The sequence below is a fragment of the Bubalus bubalis genome, chromosome 2 (genome assembly GCF_019923935.1).
Source record: "Bubalus bubalis isolate 160015118507 breed Murrah chromosome 2, NDDB_SH_1, whole genome shotgun sequence".
Classification (NCBI taxonomy): Eukaryota; Metazoa; Chordata; class Mammalia; order Artiodactyla; family Bovidae; genus Bubalus; species Bubalus bubalis.
Window position 1 is genome coordinate 82,222,685 of NC_059158.1, and position 23,212 is coordinate 82,245,896.

The 23,212-nt window shown below is 38.0% G+C and overlaps 1 long non-coding RNA gene across 2 annotated transcripts in view; it reads left to right on the plus strand.

Moving 5' to 3' along the window:
- The first annotated feature begins 4,331 nt into the window (after nt 1-4,331).
- LOC123331111 overlaps nt 4,332-23,212 on the plus strand; it is a 30,303-nt gene continuing 11,422 nt past the window's right edge. Inside the window, exons 1-2 of one of the 2 annotated variants that reach the window (XR_006547573.1) lie at nt 4,332-5,829; nt 19,396-19,719. This is a non-coding gene — a long non-coding RNA (uncharacterized LOC123331111). Of the gene's footprint in view, nt 5,830-19,395; nt 19,720-23,212 lie in introns of those variants that run through there. The other variant, XR_006547572.1, reaches the window with a different exon arrangement.

Here is a 23,212-nt window from a genome sequence, read left to right on the forward strand (position 1 = left end):
GAGGAAAAACTATTCCTCTTCCAGATGTAATATTTGCTAGCATGGGCTAGTTTCGATTGTACTTTGTGCAAGACAATATGACTTCTATTTTGTTAATTTCCACTCAGCGACTAGCAACACCTTGGGATATCTCTATAGGCCTATAAAAATAAGAAAAGTAAAAACAAACCATATTGCTAAGTGAAAGAAACCATTCTGAAAAAGCTATGTATTGTACAAACTAGCAGGTGGCACCAATGGGAATATTTCAACCCAGGCAAAACGTACTGAGATTTCACAAACTTAGAGAAATTTAAATAGAATTGATTTTAACTACATAAACCCCAGGGAAAATTGAAAAGAGAACTACTGAAGAAAATCGCTATAATTTATTGAAGGGAAAGAATGCAACTCAAAGTCTGAGAAAGACTTAACAAATTGAGACTACAGAAAAGTGACATTTTCCAACCTCTGGCAAAGCCACCCAAACCCCATCTACTTTTGGTCTTTCTGCATTTTTAGAACTGCCAACACCTCACTTTCATGAAAGACAAACATGATGATGACATCTGAATGACTGTAAATATCAGAGTGTAATATTACATTGATTTATCATTCATTATAAATCATGTATCTATTTGTTAAATTATATTTCACTATTTCTTCTATAACCTATGTTATAGACTATTTTCTTTCATGATACTTTGAAAGACAGTATCTGGACGCTCCACTCTCAAAAGCTTCCTAATTCTGGGCATAACTTAAAAATAGTGACTTAAGGTTGTGCAGATTCTTTTACTGCACGTCTGCCAGTCTCTGTTTTCTAGCTTGCTGCTGCTGCTGCTGCTAAGTCGCTTCAGTCATGTCCGACTCTGTGCGACCCCAGAGACGGCAGCCCACCAGGCTCCCCCGTCCCTGGGATTCTCCAGGCAAGAACACTGGAGTGGGTTGCCATTTCCTTCTCCAATGCATAAAAGTGAAAAGTGAAAGTGAAGTCGCTTAGTCGTGTCTGACTCAGAGACCCCATGGACTGCAGCCTACCAGGCTCCTCCATCCATGGGATTTTCCAGGCAAGAGTACTGGAGTAGGGTGCCATTGTCTTCTCCTGTTTTCTAGCTTAGTTCAAGTCAAAGGGCTTTGTTTTCCTATAGAAGCACTGACCTCCTTAGACCAAGCTCATCATGTCCCTTGTAGCTCTTGGCATGAGAGTTAAGTGAAGTTTTAACTTTATTTCAATGAAAAAGATTAAAATATGCTTGCTCACATTCACTTCTTGCCTGCAGTTATTCTTCAGATTTCTCATGTAGGCTGTGGTTTAGTATCATGAAGCTAAAGTAGATCGTTTCATTTCTTTTCTTCTCCCTGGCTTCCTCCCAGATCCCTTTCTGCCTATAACCTGGCTCTTAAGTGGTACTCTGGCTGTGGTTTGTAGGAGGCAGACCAATTACCTCTCAAATAAATGGACAATGTGCGATTCCTTAGAGAGAAACATCTTTTCCTTTATTTACAAGTATCAGAACCAAATTAGGTGACTCCAAACCAGTGGTTAGAGTAAGATGAATATATAAAAGAAAATAAATTAGGCAGGAAAATGAAGCATGAAGGAATTCGTTTCCCACCTCTGTTTCCTCTATTCTTTTAACAGAGTTGATTTTATTAAATTCATCAACTAGAACCACTATATCAGGACAGGCTGAGTTGTTAGGGAGATTACAAGAAACTTCTGTCTTTACTAATCTCTTCAAGCGAGTCAAAAGAAGATATTTAGAAGTTTGATAGTTGTGGGTTTTGCAGGATGTTTAAGAAAACCAATGTTTTCTGTGGAATTTTGATACCTAATTCTTATTCATAGCATTTTACTATAAAATTAATTCTTAATTTCCAGGATTGAGAAGAACATCCAGGAAAATGAATCATTCTGGCAGCTTAAAATGAATGAAAATGCCGTTGGCATTTTTCCCTATCAGCATTTCCTCCTGTTCAGTTATCTCCTCCAAGAGTAAGAGAACTCTTGTTTACCCCCTGTTATCTGTCCTCTTCAGAGCTAAAACTAACAAAACAAACCTCTCCCTCTTTACAAGATCATTGAAAGCACTTAAAGAAATCTAAGCTCTGTTTTTCAGAGTCTGATACTATCTTATGCCTTTAAGATTTGCCAAAAAATACAAATATCCACCCATATACACAACAGCAGCATATTACATAGTATCATGAGTTTAAATCTTTCTGTCACTTACTAACAATGTGATTATAAGCTTAAACAATGTACTCTATTCTCTGAGCCTGTTTCTTCATCTATAAGAGACCAGCACTTATTAGATCCAAAATACATAAATATGTGGTAGGAGTTTTAAAGGCAAACACTTTATTATGCATTTTCTGAAGTACTGCTCACTCTTAGGATTCAGTAATAAATTCTATCAAATAATATTCAGCATCTGCTGTATCTTGGAAGAATCAGTCAATGATGGTTGTTCAGTGATAATGTACCATGGGAACACGAGGAAGATGAGTTAAATCTAATAAGGGTAGACTAGAGTCAAATATTGAAAAGTGAATAGAGTTAGTTTTGAGTGTGTTGAATTTGAGTTACTATGGGTCAAAGTAAAAAACGTACTGAAGGCAACTGAACATATAAAGGCCTGTAGTTCAATGAAAACACCAGAAAATATCTATTTAAGACAGAAGAAGTCACTAAGAAAAGGATACAGGGAGGAAAAAAACATGTAAGACGTATAAAAAATAAACTTCAAAATGTCAAACAGAAATGCTATCTTATTAATGCATTGAAATATCAGTATTTTTCTTTTTTTTAATTTTTGTTTTGTTATTCATCAGACAAATGAAAATTAAAACAGCCATGAGATATTATTAGACTATCACCAAAATGACTACATATAAAAACAGACGATAACAAGTCTTGCTAAAAATTTGAAGCAGGTAAAGCATTTAAAGCAAAATTAAAAAAAAAATAAAGGAGAAAAAAGAGTGGGCATATGTATATGTATAACTGATTTGCTTTGCTGTACAGCAGAAGCTAACACAACACAGTAAATCAACCGTATCCCAATAAATTTTTTAAAATGTGAAGCAAAAGAAATTCTCATACATTGCTAGTAAACATATAAATTTGAACAATTTGAAAATATGTTTGTCAATATCTGTTTAAACATATATGTATTCTATTACTGGAAATTTTGTGATATACAAAAATGAGTGTTTATAATCATCAAAAGAAATTTTTATGAAAATTCAGAAATGCAGATTCAGTATTTCTATCAGAAAGGATACTGTGGTAGAGTATACAACAAAATGCTATCCACTGCAGGAAAGGACAGCTAGCTGATACATGCAGTATCACAGAGAATCTCACCAACAAAATAACGAGCTAAAGAAGCTAGACAAAAGATTATACATTGTATAAATTAATTTATAAAGTTTAATAACAGGCAAAACTCATTTCTGATAATAGAAGTCAAAAGAGTAATAACCTTTTGGAGGCTTACTGACTTGGGCAGTAGGGAGAATTGTAGAATACAGGATATGTTTTATATCTTAATCTGGGTGGCATTTACATAAAAGCATAAATATGTATATTAGAACTGCATGATTTTTCACTTACTGTATATTTATTATACCTCAATAAAGTAATAATCAACAATTAGAAAGTACTCTGAGTTAGAGATCAGCCACCAAACCTCCAAGGCAGCTCAGCTGCAGTGTTTTCTCCTCTGTGTCCCGCTGCTTCTTTTCTTTTGGTTCTTAGAAATTTCCTTTAATTTCTTGCAAGCTTCGTCTTGCATTCAAAAATATACCTATTAAATTCCACTCAACACGCATCTTATATTAGAATTTTTTCAGGATATCTGTTCATCTCATCGTTGAGTATTAAATGGACATGGGCTTCCATGATAGCTCAGTTCCTATCCTTTCTGATAGTAATACTGAATACATATTTATGCTCTTATATAAAGCTTATGGGCATCCCTGATAGTTCAGTTGGTAAAGAATCCGCCTGCAATGGAGGAGACCTGGGTTCCATTCCTAGGTCAGGAAGATCACCTGGAGATCTTTCCTAAAAGGCTACCCACTCCAGTATTCTGGCCTGGAAAATTCCATGGACTTTATAGTCCCTGGGGTCCCAAAGAGTCCAACACGACTGAGTGACATTCACTTTCACTTTCAAATGGACATGAAATGATATCCTACTTAAGAATCTCTTGTAATGTTGTCTGAAAGTCATAAAAGCTAAGATCATCCTAATGAAACTTTGGCTCCCAAGAGAATTTTTTTCTCCCTTTCTAAAGCCTCCCAGAGCAAACCTAGAAATAGCTTTTATAAAGCAGTAGGAAAATGGGGGAAAATAATTTATTCAAAGAGACTCATTAAGCCTGAGACTTAAGTTTGTAAATTTAGATAATGTCTTAATTATTTTAGAGGAGAGTAATTATTTGGTGGTCTCACTGAAACATCATTTTCCTACTGCATTGTAATTGCATTTCACTAACAACACAAAGCTATCTGAGAACTTGGATGTACGATAAACACATTCATTATTTATCTTTGGAGGAATGGCTTGAAATTAAGACTGCAATATGAACAGCCTTCTTTTCTCCAGCTTGCAGTGTCTTAAAGTTTTTCTTTTCTTCATTATTTAGACTGGTCATTCTTTTTAAATTGACCTCAGACTAGAAATTAGCTGATAGATAATAATATCTACCCTGTTCCTCAAATTAAAAAAACAAACCTCAGAGCATACTTTTATCCTTCCCTTATATAGGTGTCTAACCCATAAACAAGTACTGTTGGTTCAAGCTATAAAATACACCCCAAAGCTGTTCATTTCTCCTTATCTCTATCACCTTTACCCATAGGTCTAAACCACTATTATTTTTGGCTTGATCTGTTCTGGTAGCCACTTTACTGGTCTTTTGGCTCCACTTTTGATTCCCTACAATCTTTTCTCCACAGAACAAACAGAATGATGCTTTGAAACCTTCATTTAAACAAACCATTCTTCCCTGGTGCCTCAGACAGCAAAGAATCTTCCTTCAATGCAAGAGACCTGAGTTTGAACCCTGGGTCGGGAAGGGAATGGCAACCCACTCCAGTATTCTTGCCTGGAGAATTCCATGGACAGAGGAGCCTGGCTATAGTCCTTGGGAGTTGCAAAGAGCCAAACATGACTGAGTTACGAACACACACACACAAATTCTCCCCCATTGCCCTACTTCCTCTTAAGGTTCTTCAGAGCTTCCTCGTCCACTTAACATGAGGGGCAGACTTCTTAGCATAAAGGACCTGATATGACCTGGGCCCTGCTTAACTGCATGTCCCCCTGCCATACTATCCACTTTTGAAACTCACAGAGCCTTAGCTCCACTGACTTTCCTTCTGTTCTTTGACTCATTAAATCCACTCTTGCCTCAGCTCCTTTGTGTTTGCTCTTCTCCCCTTTTCCTTTTGCCTCTGATTCAGAACCCAGCTGCAGCCACTTAGATTTCAGCTCAGGTGTTTCCTCTTTAGAGAGGACTTGCCTTACACTCTATATAAGGTAACCCCACTACCCCAGCCACTCTTTACCAAGTTGAAGTTCCATCTTCATCTCACCATTTACTATTACCTAAAATTCTTATGATTTTTATCCATTGGTTGACTTGTCTCTTCTCAGCTGATAAACAGACCTATGTGAGGTCGACACACTCTTTATTTTAGCCTTCTCTAACCCTAGAAGGTCTGACCTCCAACAGAGGCTCAGTGAGGATTAGTTCAACTGGTTATTTCTGAGGCCTGAACTCCATCAGTTTGGCTTGAAAAGGAAAAGCTCCAATGGACTCCTATTACGCAAAGGTCAGTGTCTACTTATAGTGTTACCTTTTCCACAAGTCTGTGAATTTAACACAGAAATCCTGGGAATATATGGTGGGGAAAGCCTAGCAGGGAAGGGCTTTCCTGAAATCCTCCCACACCTCTCTCGTATTTGGGTTATGTTTGGTTACTCTGTTTCACAGGAGAAAAGCAAATCATCTCTCCTCAGGAGTAAATAACCACAAAATGAATGCCTACCAGTAGTGTCCTGGTAAATGTTTACTAACTGGCTCTTCTTCAGGACTAAAAAGCTCTTATTTGTATGTAGCTGTTGTCAATTCCTGTAGTATAAATACTCCTACAACAACAAAGTTCAAGCAAACAACCTGAAGTCTCAGAATGTAGCGTTGAGAGGAGATGGGCGCCACAGGCCCCCCCAGCCGGTCCAAGCTGGCTCTGGCAGACCACTGCTGGCTACCATGTGCCAAGAGCAGGGTGGAGATTTCAAATTCAGTCTCTCCTTTCTTAAAGCAGCCTGTGAATGGATAGGCATATGTCAGAGATAAGGACTTAAACTTAGGTAACTTGCTCATGAATACACATCTGGAAAGGGGTAAAACCAGAGCTCAATTCCAGGCTTGACTTCAGAAACCACATTTCTCATTTGTTTCACAGAGAGGCAGTCAAAGAAGGCAATCCTAACCTCAGCAACAAACAGGATTTTGGTTTAATGTCAAGCTGCTGCTTAAGATCGTGTCAGTCAGTCAGTGTTAGTCACTCAGTCTGCCCAACTCTTCGCGACTCCATGGACTGTAGCCCAGGCTTTTCTGTCGGTGGGATTCCCCAGGCAAGAATACTGGAGTGGGTTGCCATTGCCTCCTTCAGGGGTTCTTCCTGACTCTTGTATCAAGCTGTCTCCTACATTTCCAGGCAGATTTTTTATTGCTGAGCTGAGCTCGGAGGAGTGGAGGGGAAGCAGATGCAGGGTGTGGCCCTAAATTTGCATTTCTAACAAGTTCTCGGGTGATGCTGAGGCTGTTTATTCAGTTCAGTTCAGTCGCTCAGTCGTGTCTGACTCTTTGAGACCCCATGAACCACAGCACACCAGGCCTTCCTGTCCATCACCAACTCCTGGAGTCCACACAAACCCATGTCGATGGAGGTGGTGATGCCATCCAACCATCTCATCCTCTGTCGTTCCCTTCTCCTGCCCTAAATCTTTCCAAATGAGTTAGCTCTTCTCATCAGGTGGTCAAAGTATTGGAGTTTCAGCTTCAACATCAGCCCTTCCAATGAACACCCAAGACTGATTTCCTTTAGGATGGACTGGTTGGATCTCCTGCAGTCCAAGGGACTCTCAAGAGTCTTCTCCAACACCACAGTTCAAAAGCATCAATTCTTCGGTGCTCAGTCTTCTTTATAGTCCAACTCTCACATCCATACATGACCACTGGAAAAACCATTGACTAGATGGACCTTTGTTGGCAAAGTAATGTCTCTGCTTTTGAATATGCTGTCCAGGTTGGACATAGCTTTTCTTCCAAGGAGCAAGCGTCTTTTAATTTCATGGCTGCAATCTCCATCTGCAGTGATTTTGGAGCCCAGAAAAATAAAGTCAGCCACTGTTTCCCCATCTATTTGCCATGAAGTAATGGGACCGGATGCCATGATCTTAGTTTTCTGAATGTTGAGCTTTAAGCCAACTTTTTCACTCTCTCCTTTCACTTTCATCAAGAGGCTCTTTAGTTCTTCCTCACTTTCTGCCATAAGGGTGGTGTCATCTGCATATCTGAAGTTATTGATATTTCTCCCGGCAATCTTGATTCCAGCTTGTGCTTCTTCCAGCCCAGCATTTCTCATGATGTACTCTGCATAGAAGTTAAATAAGCAGGGTGACAATATACAGCCTTGACGTATTCCTTTTCCTATTTGGAACCAGTCTGTTGTTCCATGTCCAGTTCTAGCTGTTGCTTCCTGACCTGCATACAGTAACCATACAATAACCCAATAATTTGCATACATATTACAGATTGGAAAGCACTGGTCAAGACCATGTTTCTCAAACTTCACATTGAATTACAAGGGGACTTTAACACCAATGCCTGGATTGAAACTCAGAGATTCTGATTTAATTAGTCTGAGGTGCAGCCTGAGTGTTGTAGAAATAGGAAGAACTCCACAGGTGATTCTAATGTGCGGCTAAGTTTGAAAATCAAGAGAAGTTGCTCTGGCTTTAATCCATAGATGCCATATTCTTTGCACACAGCTCTCAGTGTTCCCCCTATAACTGACCCATGAGAAAAGCATTCATGTCCACAATGTCCTGGTTTGTTTCAAGTGTGTATTGAATGACATAAGCTGCAGTACTGGTTTAGGACCCAGCAGACTGCCTCAGCTATGAGTTAGGAAGTTCTCCTTAGGGTCTCAGTCTCTGCTGCTTACTGAGTGTTTGCCTTACTTAGTTGAATATGACATGTAATGTCTCTGTTTTGTCTTTTTCTTTTGGATACGTATTAGTGAGCAGTATTTAAAAAAAAAACTTGGAAAATAATATATTATTTCTCTGTATATGTGAGGTTAAGACATGTTACCTCCTTTCCATTGTTAAAGAAAAATGGCATTCAGTTTACTCAAATTGCATAAAATTGTTGAAAATATTAAAGAGAGAAACTGCAGATCAATTTTGGCCTGCAAATTTTAAAAATTCTTTATATAATGGCTCCATCTTCTGGTGAATGAAATAAAAGCGTTTTCAAGCTTGAAAATGCAGTTATGTGTCATGCTCCACAAGTTAACTAGTCTGAGTCAGGAAAAGAATAAGGTGACTTCTTAGAATAAGGTGAATTCAGAAAGATTCCACGAATTTGACTGAATTTCTTCCTTGAGAATCTTACTTTATTGTTTGAATCAAGCTCAATCTCTGTAACACTGTCATGTGAAAGCAAACGGTGCCATATTTGCTTTGTTCTCTCTGATTTCCTTCTTCATTATTCCCGAATCCTCCTTCTTGCTGTTTCTTCCCCTTCTTCTGTTTCTTCCCCTTCCGCTGCTACCCTGAGACTTCAAGAATGCTGATACTTCACTCTCTTCATTGAATTTTTCATTCTGATTTGGAAGAAATTTTATAATATTTATGCTAAAATAACAATGAGGAAGTATGGATCCTAACTCACAAACAAGCTTTGCTTCCTAGAGATGGAATGCTCTAACAGGAACAAAGACTCTCAATAGTAGATCTGAACCTAATAAGTATATGAGATCTTTGGGGGCTAATGGGTTTAGCTTAGTAGGAATGAAGACCTATTGAAAACGGAAGTTAAAGTATCAATAAGTAGAAAAGATGTGTTCAGTTAGTTCAGTTGCTCAGTCTGTCTGACTTTTTGCAACCCCATGGACTGCAGCATGCCAGGCTTCACTGTCCATCACCAACTCCTGTAGCTTGCTCAAATTCATGCCCATTGAGTCAGTGATGCCATCCAACCATCTCATCCTCTGTCCTCCCCTTCTCCTCCTGCCTTCAATCTTTCCCAGCATCAGGGTCTTTTCTATTGAGTTAGTCCTTCACATCGGTAGCCAAAGTATTGGAACTTCAGCTTCAGCATCAGTCCTTCCAATGAATATTCAGGACTGATTTCCTTTAGGATTGACTAGTTTGATCTCCTTGCAGTCCAAGGGACTCTCAAGAGTCTTCTCCAACACCACAGTTCAAAAGCATCAATTCTTCAGTGCTCAGCTATCTTTATGGTCCAACTCTCACATTTGTACTTGACTACTGGAAAAACCATAGCTTTGACTAGACAGACTTTTGTTGCAAAGTAATGTCTCTGCTTTTTAATATGCTATCTAGATTGGTCACAACTTTTCTTCCAAGGATCAAGCATCTTTTAATTTCATGGTTGCAGTCACCATCTGCAGTGATTTTAGAGCCCAAGAAAATAAAGTCTGTCACTGTCTCCATTGTTTCCCCATCTATTCACCATGAAGTGATGGGACTGGATGCCATGATTTTAGTTTTTTGAATGTTGAGTTTTAAGCCAGATTTTTCACTCTCCCCTTTCACTTGCATCAAGAGGCTCTTTAGTTCCTCTTCACTTTCTGCCATACTGGTGGCATCATCTGCATATCTGAGGTTATTGATATTTCTCCCAGTGATCTTGATTCCAGCTTGTACTTCATCTAGCCTGACATTTCTCATGATGTACTCTGCATATAAGTTAAATAAGCAGGGTGACAATATATAGCCTTGACATACTCCTTTCTCAGTTTGAAACCAGTCTGCTGTTCCATGTCTTGTTCTAACTGTTGCTTCTTGACTTGCATACAGATTTCTCAGGAGGCAAGTTAAGTGGTCTGGTTTCCCATCTCTTGAAATTTTTCCACAGTTTTTGTTGTGATCCACACAGTCAAAGGCTTTGGTGTAGTTAATAAAGCAGAAGTAGATGATTTTCTGAAATTCCCTTGCTTTTTTGATGATCCAACGGATGTTGGCAATTTGACCTCTGGTTCCTCTGCCTTTTCTAAATCCAGTTTGAACATCTGGAAGTTCTCTGTTGATGTACTGTTGAAGCCTCGCTTGGAGAATTTTCAGCTTTACTTTGCTAGCATATGAGATGAGTGCAATTGTGCAGTAGTTTTGAACATTCTTTGGTGTTGCCTTTCTTCAGGATTGGAATGAAAACTGACCTTTTCCAGTCCTGTGGCCACTGCTGAGTTTTCCAAGTTTGCCGGCATATTGAGTGAAGCTCTTTAACAGCATCGTCTTTTAGGATTTGAAATAGCTTAACTGAAATTCCATCACCTCCACTAGCTTTGTTCATAGTGATGCTTTCTAAGGCCCAATTGACTTCACACTCCAGGATGTCTGGCTCTAGGTGAGTGATCATACCATCATGATTATCTGGGTCATGAAGATCTTTTTTGCGTAGTTCTTACCACCCCTTCTTAATATCTTCTGCTTCTGTTAGGTCCATACCATTTCTGTCCTTTATTTTGCCCATCTTCTCATGAAATGTTCCCCTGATATCTGTAATTTTCTTGAGGAGATCTCTAGTCTTTCCCATTCTATTATATTAGATCTATCAGATTAGATCTGACAGAGTGCCTAAAGAACTATGGACAGAGGTTCATGACATTGCACAGGAGGCAGTGATCAAGACTATCCCGAAGAAAAATATAGGCAAAAAGGCAAATGGTTGTCTGAGGAGGCCTTACAAACAGTTGAGAAAAGAAGAGATGCTAAATGCAAAGGAGAAAAGGAAAGATATATCCATTTGAATGCAGAGTTCTAAAGAATAGCAAGGAGACATAAGAAAGCCTTCCTCAGAGATCAATGCAAAGAAAAAATGTGTAGTTGAATGGGGAAAAAAAAAAAAAAGCTATGAGCCCACGTACTGCCTGGATATAAATCTCATGGAAATGTTTTATTCTTTATTAGTATATCTGAAAGCAGATATAATACAAGTTACCCATATATTTTTTAGTTACCCATATATTTTTTAGTTCATACAACATAGTAAAATGGCAGACCATTTTAAACTGTATCAATGTCTATCTGGGGCTTAACAAATATGACTTACTGGTTCAATGTAGCTGAGTATTAATATACACAGGTTATAGCTGTTGATTTACTTCTTATTAAGAGGAACACAGTCTTTTCTTATACTAGGGAGATAGTGACGTACTTAAATTGAAATTGCATTTTTACATTTTATATTTATGGAAATTGTGATTTATTATTATATGCATTGAAATATTATATCAAGACAGGTTGAGTCTAATATATTATTTATACTAATGCATATTGGATCTATTAGTATGTCTCAGAATAAAGCAAGTACAATAATAATAATAATTGAATAATAAAAGAAAAACTTTAGGGAGAAATACCATAATTTTTGTACTATAAGTGCTCTATAAGAATTATATCATTAATTATTATTATCTTCTAATACTTCAGTGTTGAGATATTTTAAATGGTTTTATTAAAATGAAGGTACATGAAAATTACCTCAAAAGTAAAAAAACTAAAGAATAAAATATTGTTGTTGTGTTCTAATATCAAATTAATCAAGTCTCTAGCGAACTTGCAATGGACACAATATTTTCACTAACTCACTAACAAGGTCTTATATTCTCTAATATGAAATGTACAAGGAAAAAAATAACCAATGATGTTTTGGTAGAATAATCAACTCAGTTGATGCCTTCTTTGTAACATAGTATTCTAGGACCTAGGGGGGGAAAGGGAGGAAACAAAACAGACCACAGTTTGTCTTTAGAAGTAACAATAGCTAATCATTGGCTAATGATTAACAATAGCTAATCACCTAATAGTAACAATAGCTAATTGTAGTTGGGTGTGATTACATCAGATCCTGCAGGATCTCTTCATCTAATTAATCCGTCAATCATATTTGTGACAAATTTCTTCTAGCACCCTTCTTTTCTTCATTATCCTTCACTTCCTTCATTTGTAGTTAAAAAAAAAAAATCACAAGACGCTGAGTTCATTCTGTGCAGTGTGGCAGAAAAGGAACTTTGGGGGTAGGGTGGGGTGCTAAGGATTAGTGTGATTCTGTTGTAAATTTCATGTGCCTGGATGCTCCTCCTCACTGCAAGTTGTTTGGACAGCCCTGAGCAGTACTCGGTTTTCTGGGGACTTGATGCAGTACTTACACAGTACTGGGATCTATACTTAAAACAGGCCTCTTAATCACAATCTCACCTAAATGGCCTAAAGAGTCAAGAGAACTAAGCAAAGAAAGGCATGGACTAAGCAAGCTAGAACAGTGAGGAAAAACAGGTCAGGAATACCTCAGACCACTACAGGTTGCTACTACTGTAAAAGGTGCCCCTGTGGGATTAATGGTAAGAAATGGACCTAGAAAATGAACTTGTAGACTGCAAAGTTTGCCCTATTTGGTAGTAAGTAAGTCTGATATTGTGACGTGGCCTCCAAAGATATGAAAGACAACCAGCTCACAGCTCTAGATCCCCATGATCTCACTGCTTGCTCACTCTGCTTGTGGCTAGCTCTCTTTGGGTGTCTCTCCAAAGGGGAGGAGGGCTCTAGGGAACTGCATCCACTTTACCCATTTGTGTCTGTATCTGGTTTTTAAATCTTTGCACCAGTCATTGCTGGTTTGGTATAAAGAAATAGCAACCATGAACCAAATCTCAGTACGCACTCTCTTGTCAATAATCACAGACCAGCTTTGTGCAGTCGGCTGATGAAGGTAAGCTGCTTAACCACATTTCATCAGGCTGTACAATTCAAAGGGGTCTGTGTCTCCTGATGTATTGGGGGAACGCATTGCACTATAGAATATTTATTTTCTTAAAATCTAGTACTTATTCCTTGGATTGCAAAAGTAACATGTTCTTTGTAGGAACTGGAAAAATACAGGAAGAAGAAAAAAAATAAGGTCACAGTCTTGAGATAAACAATTATTGAATTTTGATGCATTTCTTCCCATTATTTCTATGTTAGTAAAATTGATTTTTATGTTTTTATGTATTTTATATAGAGTCATGGTTAGAGTAACCTGAGGTCATTTGTTTCTTAAAACTGTCAGCTGGCAGCTGAGTGCTATATTTGGTTCATCTTACAGAGCTTTCTTGGATTTTCTCTTTCTCTCTCTGCGTGCCCACCTCTCTCTCAGCAGTGAAGGCACTGTTGCTGGTAAAAGGTTCCAACTCTCACATCTGGAGGCTGTACTATTTAATTGAATTGACTCCAGTGAACAGGGAAATGAAGCTGAGTTTTGTGTGCTGTTTCTTTGTGATAGCGAAGACAAAATCACCAACCAGCCTTGCTTCCAAGTATTAATCCTCCTAGGGGAACACTTTTAAATAAAACGTGTATAGAAACCCTTAGTTGCAAAGGCTTACTAACTCAGCCTCTGGTTCTGGGGCAGGCTCCCATGAGATTCAAAGTTTCATCGTAAGCAGCCTCAGATATCTGTTCATGTATTGTTCCTATAGTCACAACTAGAATGGGTATATGTATATGCATTTGAAGATACTTGCCAAAGAGGGGAGTGTGTTTGAAATATTTCTACTTATTTTAACATTTTCCAACTCTTTAAAATTCTTACAAGTTCATATGTATCTAAGTTTGTGAAAATGTGTAGAGGCCTATACATTAAAGACTAAATACCTTGGTGGTGATATTTGGATGTGTTTTAAGAATTGTTGTAGTTTTATGAATTTCATCTCTAGCCTAAATTTTTTGAAAATGAAGTATGAGTTTTACTAACAGAAATGAGATATCTTCTAGTTTGTTTAAAAAATAAAAAAGTTTTAAGTGATTAGTTCAGCACTTGCCCTGGTTGCATCTGTGTTTATGTAAGGGGGAAGTTCAGGATGGTGAAACCAGCGCAGAAAGGAGCAAATGCAGGCCTCCCTTATGGAGTAAGGCTTATTTGCTGTGTGTTCCCTGCTCAGAAACAGTTGAAATGATTCCTAGAAAAATGATATAGCATTTGTCTTTCTGAATATGGCAGCAGCATGAATATTAATTTTCAAGGATTACTTCAGAATTTTATGTGCTTTCCTTGCCTCCATTGATGGATTTTGAAAACCTTTCATCAAAACTATAATGTGACTAGGTAAATATCATCCTATGCGATTCATATCACATTACTGAAGATACTTGAAGACTATTATTCTTAATCATTAAAAAATATACTAATCTGCCCTCTACAGAGGCCAAGGCATACAGGTAATGCTTAAAACTATATTAAAATTGGAGAAAATATTCCTGTCTAGAAGAAACCTTCAAGTAGGCTTTAGAATGTGAGTTACTGTAATATTACAGTACTTATTACTCCTTTTTTAAAGTATATTAAAATATAGTTGACATATAACAATGTAAAAATTTAGGTTTTCAATGTGATGATTTGATACACACACATACATACACACACACACACACACCAAGAGAAATAAATGCTTACCAGATAAACACATCCTATACCTCACATAATTACATTTTGTAGTTGTTTTTATGGTGAGAACATTAAAACTCCAGTCTCATAGCAACTTTTAAGTATAGAATACAGTATCATTAGCTATAGTTGCCATACTGAACATTAGATCCCAGAATTTACCCATCTTTTAACTAAAAGTTTTAACATTTGACCAACATTTTATTTCCCCCACCCCTTAGCTATTGGCAATCACCATTCTAATTTGTATTTCTATGTATTGTTTTCAGCTTATACATATGTGATCATACAGTATTAATCTTTCTCTCTCTTGCGTTTTCAAAGTTCACCCATGTTGTTGCAAATGCCAGGATTTTCTCCTTTTCTGACTGCATAATAGTCCATTTTAGGTATATTTGCCACGTTTTCTTTACGCATTCATCCATCAATGGACACTCAGGTTGTTTCTATGTCTTGGCCATTGTAGATGGTACTGCAATAAACATGGGAGTACAAATATCTCTTTGTGAGATAGAGACTTTATTTTCTTTGGAGATACATCCATGGGTGGATTTGCTGGGTCACATGAGAGTATTATTTTTAATTTTTTGAGGAACCTCAATACGATTTTCAAGAGGGAACGCACCAATTTGCATTCTCACCAGCAAGGTAACAATATTCTCTTTACTTCACATTATCATCAGAATTTATTTACCTTTTCTTTTTGAAAATACCCATTCTAACTGTTAGGGAGTGATATCTTATTGTGGTTTATATTTGCATTTTCCTAATTGCTAGTGATGTTAAGAAACTTTTCACATACTTGCTTAGCTTTCCTGTATTTATTTTTGAAAAATGTTTAAGATTTCTGCCCATTTTAAAATTGGACTGTTTTGGAGCTTTTGGGGAATTGAATTATGAGTTCCTTACATATTTTAGATACTAATTGTATCAGATACATGATTTGCAAATATTTTCTCTCATTCTGTAGCTTGGCTTTGCATTTTGTTGATTGTTTCTTTTGCTGTGCAGAAGGATTTTTAGTTTGATGACTCCTACTTTCTGATTTATGCTTTTGTTGCTTGTGCTTTGGGTGTCACATCCAGAAAATCATTGCCAAAACCAATGTCAAGGGGCTTACCTTCTACAATTTCTTCTAGGAGTTTTATGCTTATAGACCTTACATTTAAGTTCTTAATCCATTTCAAGACAATTATGTAAGTCATGTAAGCTGGGGGCTCAGTTTCATTCTTTTGCTAGTGAATATCCAGTTTTCTCAGCACCATTCATTGAATAAAACATCCTTTCTCCTTTCAGTATCCTTGGCTCCACTGTCAAATATTAGTTGATCAAATGTGCATGGGTTTATCTCTGGGCTTTTGATTCTGTCCCACTGATCTATGTATCTTTTTTATGCCAATATAATTCTCTTTTCATTACCATAATTTCATAATATAGTGAGGCTTCCAGCTTTGCTATTTCTCAAGATTGTTTTGTCTGTTTGGGATCTTTTCTGGTTGTTTTGTCTATTTGGGATCTTTTGTGGTTCAGGAAGCAACAGTTAAACTGGACATGGAACAACAGACTGGTTCCATATAGGAAAAGGAGTTCGTCAAGGCTGTATATAGTCACTCTGTTTATTTAACATATATGCAGAGTATATCATGAGAAACGCTGGACTGGAAGAAACACAAACTGGAATCAAGATTGCCAGGAGAAATATCAATAACCTCAGATATGCAGATGACACCACCCTTATGGCAGAAAGTGAAGAGGAACTCAAAAGCCTCTTGATGAAAGTGAAAGTGGAGAGTGAAAAAGTTGGCTTAAAGCTCAACATTCAGAAAATGAAGATCATGGCATCCGGTCCCACCACTTCATGGGAAATAGATGGGGAAACAGTGTCAGACTTTATTTTTCTGGGCTCCAAAATCACTACAGATGGTGACTTCAGCCATGAAATTAAAAGACGCTTACTCCTTGGAAGGAAAGTTATGACCAACCTAGATAGCATATTCAAAAGCAGAGACATTACTTTGCCAACAAAGGTTCATCTAGTCAAGGCTATGGTTTTTCCTGTGGTCATGTATGGATGTGAGAGTTGGACTGTGAAGAAGGCTGAGCGCCGAAGAATTGATGCTTTTGAACTGTGGTGTTGAAGAAGACTCTTGAGAGTCCCTTGGACTGCAAGGAGATCCAACCAGTCCATTCTGAAGGAGATCAGCCCTGGGATTTCTTTGGAAGGAATGATGCTAAAGCTGAAACTCCAGTACTTTGGCTACCTCATGCGAAGAGTTGACTCATTGGAAAAGACTCTGATGCTGGGAGGGATTGGGGGCAGGAGGAGAAGGGGACGACAGAGAGTGAGATGGCTGGATGGCATCACTGACTTGATGGATGTGAGTCTCAGTGAACTCCGGGAGTTGGTGATGGACAGGGAGGTCTGGCGTGCTGCAATTCATGGGGTCACAAAGAGTCAGACATGACTGAGCGACTGATCTGGTCTGATCTGATGAATTTTAGGATTTTTTTTTTCTATTTCTCTGAAAAATGCCATTGGAATTTTGATGGGAATGCATTGAATCTATAGATGGCTTTGGGAAGTAAGGACATTTCAATAAAAACTCTTTTGATCCATGAACATGGCTATTTGTTCATTTGATTACTGATTCAATTTCTTTTTTTATTGATGTATAATTGCTTTACAATGTTGTGTTAGTTTTTGTTGTACAGCAAAGTGAATCAGCTATGTGTATACATATATCTGCTCCCAACCTCCATCCCACCTACCTAGGTCATCACAGAGCACTGATTGATTCAATTTCTTACTTGTTATTGGTCTGTTCAGATTTTCTATTTCTTCATAATTCAGACTTGGTTGTTTGTTTCTATGTATTTATCCATGTCTTACAAGTTGTTCAGTTTGTTGGCATATAATATTCTTTGTGCTTTTTACATATGTGTTCAGTATGAGTTGTAATGTCTATCCTTTAACTCATAATTGAGTTCTTCTCTCCTTTTTTCAGCTGAAGCTTTGTCCATTTTTGTTTCTTTCCAAAAAAAAAAAAAAAAAACTTAGTTTCATTGATCTTTTCTATTGTTTTTCTATTCTAGATTTCATTTACTTCTACTCTGATTTTTGTTATATCCCTCCTTCTGCTAACTTTGGGTTAAGTTTTTATTTTGAAGTTTTGGTCAGGCATTTCATATATCTCCACTTCTTCTGTGTCAAATCCTGGAAGCTTACTTCTTTGGTTGGTGTCTTATTTGCTTCATTCTTTAAAATCCCTGTAGCTTTGTGTAGGTGTCTATGTATTTGAAGAAGTACAGTTCTTCCAGATTTTATGGATTTAATTTCAGTAAGAAAAGATCTTTTCCTGCAAGTAGAGGCATTCTGGAGCATGCTGTGACCCTAGGACTAGAGCTGCAGGGCATTGAGAGCTGGAGCATGTGTCTGCTTCAAGTATAGGGGAATGTGATGTCTCATCTTGAGCTGCTGGGTTCATCGACAACTGTGTAATCTTTGACAAACCCTGAGGGGAGTCCACAGTGTTTTCTAGGACTGTTTGGATTCTCAGCAGCACTAATAGTCCCCAAAAGCCGGGGACTAGGACAAAAGGTGGTGGTGGCTGGAGTAGGCAGTGTGTACACACTCAGCCGTGGGCCCTAGCTGCAAGTACCTGGCTAGAGTAGGGTGGTGGAAGACTCCCACTTAATGCCAGGGCCAGCTGCAAGAGCCAGGGTCAACTATATAATTACTGGCAGCTGTGGGAGTCCTGATTATCTATGTGCACTCCTGTGACCACAGGATTTCACCACAGGCACATGCACAGTCGTAGAGGCCAACAGCAGGAGTTGAGCAGGGGTCATGCAGGTGCATGGGTGAACAGGCAGCTGGAGCTGAGCCCAGTGATGCAGGAGATAAGGAGAACAGGAGATCATTAAGAATAGGAGATAAGATGGAAACTGAGCCAATGCACAGCTCTGGTGGCCTTGGCTATTGGTGTGCACTTCCATGGCTACAGGGTCTCACCACAGAGGAAAATACAGCAGTGGGGGCTGTGACAAGCATCAAGCCAGCAGTGTGCAGGAGCCCTGCTGGAAAGGCTGGCGTCAAGTGTTGGCATGGTGGTGGGGGTCTAGGCTGGCCTCTCACACAGATAGAAGGCTGGGATAGCTGCTGTGTGTGAGAATCCTGGGACCTGGCAGGGGCAGGGAAGAGGAAACAGGAAAGGACTCAGGATAGGTGCCTGCAGATGCTACTACCTGGGAGACAAAAACTAGAGAAATCTGCAGGAGGTCCTCAGTGTCCATGGTACCCATTGGTTTCTTCAGTGGCAAAAGTTCTAAGGGTTCTGTCCAGGGCAGATCACTGGGATCCACAGTTGTTCCCATTTCAGGGTTGATGTTAGTCCAGTCTTCTCTCCTTCTTTGTGTCCAGCCTTTTCCATCTGTCTTAGCTTTACCATTCTCTTCTGTGAAACTGAATTGGGTTGTTCAGGCCCAATTGGAGTGCCCCCAAACTCTGGGTAAGCTGATCACTCACCCATTTTCCCTTTCCCAGGAAAAGGAAATCTTTCCAGCTGGGGAGTTCCTTTTTGGTGATGAGCAGTGCCAACCTAGATGCTGGGGTGATGCAGGCAAAATAAAGTGGTTCTTCATTCCAATTTTGTATTCTCAGGTTTTTTCTTCCACTGTTTTGCTGAAGTTTCTTAAATGCGCTCCTGAGCTCTCCCAAAGCTGTTTTTGTTCATAATTGCCTCGTGGTTGATCTTCGTGGGAGGATGGAGGTTGGTGTCACCATTTTGGTAACAGTACTTGTAACTCTATGCCTGTGTGTCTCAAACAGAAGAATTTTGAAGAATCAGTCTATTTTTGGAAACCAACCTGGATAAAATGTTAAGAATAATTTTTCTTATTATCATGGCTTACTCTGAAATATATAATCACTGGTGATTTATTCTGCATAAGCTTAGCACAATAAAAACCACCTGGGGTCTTAGGAGCATTATTATGCCTGTCATGTCAGTCACTTATTTGCTGTTACCATCTAGCCAACCTTTATATCTAGGTTACTGCCAGAGTTTCTTGTTTTCAATCTACTGGTCAGAACCTTCCCAAATTAATCTTTCTAAAATCCAGTCAATGTTTATATAGATAGTGCTGCTTAAAAACCATTGGATTTTATTCCATTACCTAGAGATAAAATCTATACTGATTATTCTGTTGCCAACACTCTTATCAACTCCAACTTGTTATATTAATTTTTCACAATTCCTCCTTTCTATCCTGTCAACTCAATCAGAGCTGCTCTCCTGAATCCATCATGTGCTTTCTACTTCTGCCCTTGGCTTCATGCTATTTTCCCTGTACCTTATCACTCTTGAGTCTCTTTCCTTCAATCTCTCCAACTCCTCCCAGTTTTTGAGTACAGCTTATGGGGACTGTGAAGGAGAGAGGCTTGGCACATACCCAGGAGGTGCTACTCAAAAGGCCAGTCTTCTATCAGGGGAGGAACCAGTTAGAAGAAGGCCATTACTAAGAAGACACTTTAAAATCGATATTGGAGAAAGGAGGCAGTTTTCAACCTGTGAGTAAATGGGGGGACCAATAGCCCTGAGATTTGGTCAAAGGAGTTACCAAGTCAGATGATCTGAACAAACCAAAAGAAAGTGAATGTGAGAGTTGAGTTGAAGGATGTAAAAGGAGTGAGGTATCAGTATACCAGAGGCCAGTTCGGGAATTACTGTGTATCTTCTACTGCTGTCCTCTCTTTTGGTTTGGTATGCTTTGCAGAGTTGAGGGAAATGCTTAAATTAAAAACACTGCTCAACTGTACACCCCATGCTTTTTGGCCCAGTTCAACCCAATCTCCTCCAGATCTCTATGAAGCCTTCTTAGATCATTCAAGCATAGGTGTCTCACCTTCCTCTGACATCATAGCACTTGTTATCTCTGTCTCTCACTTGGCACTTTTTGTATTATGATTTAATTTTTATTTAAAACATTTTACCTGTTAGAAAAAACTTTCTGTGGTTATGTCTAACAAAATCTCATTAGATTGTTAAATCTTCCTTCAGTATGGAGATGTGAATCTTTTATTTTATATCTTCCTCTTAATCTAACATAGAAATATGCTTTTTATAGGCACCTAAACAAATACTTATTACATGACCAGAAATCTTATATTTTAAAGTACTCTTCTCTTTAACCTGGCCTAAAATGCGAGCTGATATCCTAACCCTCCCTGAAACCATTTCTAAAACTCAAAATTTTCCCAAAAGTATACATTCAGAAATAATTATGTTGATTATTCTGTAAGGAATATAGATGTAGTTCAGACCTATGCTCAAGAGATAAACATATTTCAGCTAAAATTTTTTTGTTACAAGCAACAAAATCAACTCTGGGTAACTTAAGGAGAAAATAATGTATTATAAAGATATTTTGTAGTTCAAAGTTTACAAGAAGGCTAAAGAAGGGGACTCAGGGGAAAAACTGTGACCAAGACTCTAAGGCCCAATGTAACAAACCCATCAGAGTAGCCCTTCCAAAAAGAACAAGCTCTGACCACTTTTTTTAATCCTTGTGTTCAGTTTGAAAAAGTTTCCAAGTCTACAGAAAGAACCCAGTTGACCCAAACTGTTCTCTTGACTGACAGAGAGCAAACACCTTGACTGCATAAAAATATGAGGAGAGGTTATTTGCCCAAAGTGAATCCTGGCATTCTTACCAAAAGAAGAAGAATGGAAACTAGGCATCCAAATAAAGAATAGCTGGTAGAACTGATGTACATTATAGTCCAGTGAATATAATGGTGAGGTTTTATAGAACAAGGTCCTTCTGTTGCATGAATTTTATAATCCATTTAGACATACAGCAGGCTTAATGAGCACAGGGCAAAGAGGTTATTTAAAATTGGAATACTAGACTGAGGCTTTAACCTTGAGGTAGACTTGGACCCATAGTATAAGTCCAGGCTTTTGGACAGGAAGCACAATCAGGTCAATGCAGGGAGGGCAGAGAGTGGGCAAGTTGCCATGTGAGGATGCTTTCAGGATCTGGGCCTCACTGTTTGCTTGTATACTCCTTTAAGGTCATGTTGGCAATCATTCTGTTTTGTATTTAATGGGAACTTTATGTGTAAAAGGTAACTGTTTTACATTAAAGGGGAAGAGAGAAAAATTAACAAAAATACAGCAATGCTGTACCTGAGATGGATTTCTATTGTCCAACTGGTATTTAGGTTGCACAAAACTGTATTTAAGGGCACAGGCAGTGAGTGAGATAAGCTGCCCAGCTACTCATCAAGCATCTCCAAACACGAAGGTATTAAAACTGCTGTTTTCTTTTTCATTTAGTGTTTGGATATACTCATACATTTACAAAACATTTATCAAGTAATTTTATCTTGAAAAAAAATAATACCTTAAACCTGAGAATAAATCACAAATTATGAATTTTTTCAAAAGGACAGTTTTTCTACTGTATGTGTTTCTCATACTTGTATTAGTTTTAACTGCTTCGGTTAAAGACTAGTGAGCACAAAGCTTACTATGTAAGAAGATTCTGGTTATTCTACTCTAAGCAGAGGGTCCCAAAGCTCTTGTATCTTCTTGGAAACAGAAAAATGTTCATGAGATAATAAGATTCATTTAGAATGAAAAGAGCTAATGTTTGTATGAAAATGCTTTACAGAATGATTCTGGTTGCACATTCTCATCAAAACTGAGCAAGATATTTTATTAGTGAATTTAGACATAAAAAAAAGGGCAATTAGAACATAAACAAGTAAAGATGACAAAAAATCAACGTTTCATTTCTATAACAGAGATGAACCAGTGAATAGTTGCTTGATATTTTTTATGAAAAGCACAGGAAGCAAGAAGACAATAAATAAGTTGCATTTGTATAGCAAACATGGAACATCACTTAGCGAATAGACATTACTAAACTGATGAGATAACTTTGAATCTGTCATTAAATATTTAGAGCTTGATTTCTAAAAAATGATACTCATCTTTTAATCACTAACTGATCTGTGATTAAATGTATACAATATTTTACTTGTTAGATCAAAAGAACTACAAAGTAAAAAGTTTTCATTTTTATGGCGCTTAAGGATTAGGTAGGAGATGGATTCATATCCACCCTTTCCTTTCTATCAATTAGTCCTGGAATAAAAGAAAAGTAAGAGATGTGTTTTATGGCAAAGTGAAGCTCCCCACAGTTGCATACAACTAAAAGAGAAAAATACAGAGCAATTAAGACATCCCAGTGTTACACCTTCCCAACAACTATATTTAAATATTTCATCCAGTGTGCATAGAAAATATCCAGTATCTCGTTTTTAGTTCCCATCTGTAAAGACAATGTGGGAGACTTCAGACAAAAGCCCTGGTGAAATATTTTATGTGCCTCACAATCACTGTTTAACATGAATATTGCTATTGGCAGACATCGAAGCACTTAAACCCAATTTTAAAATGGCCAGGAAG